The sequence below is a fragment of the Limulus polyphemus genome, unplaced genomic scaffold (genome assembly GCF_000517525.1).
Source record: "Limulus polyphemus unplaced genomic scaffold, Limulus_polyphemus-2.1.2 Scaffold8686, whole genome shotgun sequence".
In the NCBI taxonomy this organism is placed as follows: Eukaryota; Metazoa; Arthropoda; class Merostomata; order Xiphosura; family Limulidae; genus Limulus; species Limulus polyphemus.
In genome coordinates, this window is record NW_013674296.1 from 1 (window position 1) to 3,071 (window position 3,071).

A 3,071-nucleotide genomic window follows, 5' to 3' on the forward strand; every position below is an offset into this window, starting at 1 on the left:
ATTAATCAGTAACTGCAAGAACTCTGTTTATTGTTAAACATAATGGGTTATGTACGATGTGCCTACTGCAGGGATCGAACTCCAATTTTAGCGTTGTAAATCTTTAAGCTCGTCGCTGAACCTTTGAGGGAGGGGTGATTGTGACAAAACGCTTCAGGCTGTTCTCACACTGGAGACGTATAAGCTCGTCGCTGAACCTTTGAGGGAGGGGTGATTGTGACAAAACGCTTGCAGGCTGATCTCACACTGGGGACGTATTCGTACCTCCACCATTAGTCTTATTAAAATTATCATAATTAAAGTACCGACAACGTTACGTGAATATAACTTTATACTCACGTTCATCTTTTCCAAGAAATGATATTTAAAAAATGAGATGTCCAGCTTTTTTCTAATTGCTGTTCAGTCAGCTTCTGAATAATTAGTTAAATTGTTATTGTATTGTATTGGTTGCATCAACCGATTATTTAAAATTCTGTAAACTGTATACAAAAGAAACAATAGGGAATCCTCAATAGTCGCAGCACTTAGGCAGGATTAGAGTAAATTAATCTATGAGATCTTAGACATGGTCAAATACATCAATCGAGAGGGTTTGACCTCCTGAGTCCAAAACTGTAATTAGATCTCAAATAGGTCAAAAGATGACGGAGCTGTGAGCTAAAAATATGTACTTGAAAAAACACTCAGAGCCGTTATGCCGCGGCTAAAAACACACTTTATTAGATCTTAAAATTATATCATAAAAATATGGAACACAGAAAGGCTCGCAATAAATTTTGAACTTAGTTATTATTATCACGTGCTGTTGCAAGAGCACAGAAAAAATAATTAAAACGATATGTAACAGAAAAGATAAAAATTGGGTAAAAAAATTGTCTATTGTTATAAAACGATTATAATAGAGTTAAAATTAGATCATAAGATTGTATTGCTCCTGTAAGAGATATAACAAACAGAATGTCTTTCTTATCACATCACACAGGTTGTAACAGAATAATGTTGACCTATCGACGTGACGGTTCACTTCAAGTGAACTTTTCCATAACGAAAACATTCATTTGTCTGTTGTTAAGCGCCAAGTTACACAAAGGTTTTTAGCGTTATTAGCCTTAAGGGTTCTCGTTCTGGCACTTGGCGGGCGGGGGGGGGGGAACTAACGAAAAAATACACTGGTTATTACAAAATAAAATCTTCTAACTACAGAATTCATTTATCATAAAGAAAAAAGTTAACAAAAACAGAGGCATCATCCAGTCCACTACGGTTACCCATAAACACGCGTCATACACATTCCCCATGGGTACAGGGGATAGTTTACGGACTTACAACTCTAAAAACCGGGGATCAATTCCCCGCTCTGGACGTAACAGATAGTCCGATGTGGCTTTGCTCTAAAGCAAACGCTTCACTCAGATAAAAAGTAAGTTAACGACTTATTCTCTAACGGCCTTTTTTAATGTTATTAGTTAATTTTAATATTATTGACATCATAATGCTGGAGTACTACTCACACGCTTTTGTCGACTTAAATTTAAACTCATATTTGTTCTCTGTTAAACCATTGTCTGTCAGTCACCTGAAGATGCCAGGTGAATCTGGCGAAACATAGTGTATTTATATATTTCACACTTCCACTAAACTTCAAGTTTATCACATGTAAACTGTTAAGTTGATCTTGAGCTCACCACATGTGTATTGACACTTTTACAATATTGTGACTGATTCTCGTTCAGTAAATTTAAAAAAAATATATATGTTTCCCTTTACGTAGATTTGTGTACTAACATACCCAACCCAAAAACTGGTGCATCCTATCCCATGATGCTTTGCTCTTCGTTTACGTGTTAGTTTTACCCGGTGCATTCTATCCTGAGAGATCTTCACTCTTTGGTTAACGTTTCTGGTTCTACCTAAACCTGGTTCATATTATCCCATGAGCACTTGAGTTTTTAGATGACGTTTCAAGATTTATCTTATCCTCGTGCATCTTACCCCGTGAGTGTCTCACGCAGCAAGTTCAATCGAGCTCATGGTGCATTGTGAAAAACCCTATTATTTTCTTGTGTTTATTTGCTTTTACTCCTTTGATCTTTAGTTGAAACCAGTTTATTTTTGTTCAGTAGAATCTAGAGTATTAAAAGAACTAGTGAACTTAATATATTTGTAATAGAAAGTACTTTCAAAGACAAGCCGGTTTTGCTACAGATTATTTTATAAGTAATTAATTCAGTTTATCAGTTAGTACTTAAGTTGAAATCTGTGTAAAATGTTCTGTACCAGTTAACAATTTCTTTGTTTATTTACGTTCTGAGAACAAGTATATTAATAAATTTATTTTTCTTGTTAATGGTTTTTTAGCACAAAGCTACACAATACACCACCTAAGCTCTTTCCACCGCAGGAAATCGAGCCCCGAATTTTAGCGTTGTAAGTCCGGAGACTTACGCTGACCCATGAAGGGGGAGGGGAATGGTCATTACTTGGAACATATACACTGAGTGGTCACAAGTAAATAGACACCTAATTTTTCGTCGTTTAACAGATTTATGCTAATGTTCACAGAGCACTATATAAATGAAAATGGTCCGTACACTAATTATCTTGTGCTACAACATGCCTAGAACTCAAGGTTCTCTCGAATTGTCAGATTTTGTTAGAGGTAGGATAGTTGGTCAAGCAGATGGTGGAATAAGTCAGCGGCAAATTTCGCAGAATTTGGGAATCCCGCTTTCGATAGTCAACAGAATCATCGTGCAGTTCAGGAAACACGGCAAGGAAACAACTGAGCAGCGTCCGGGTCGTCCTGGTCCATCGGAGAGGACAAAAAGGGCTGTCAAGAGGAGCATCGAAATGGATCCCAGATTAACGACTGCAGAAGTGGCCGAATTTGGTGGGATGAGCCCGAAATCTGTTCAACGGATTCTCCACAGATTGGGTTATCGTTGCAGAGAAGCCCTTATTAAGACCTGCCAACATAGTCAGACGAAAGAAGTGGGCAAGTGATATGATGACCAAGCCTCTGGACCTTTGGAAGACCGTATTATTCTCAGACGAATCAAGATTCGCTC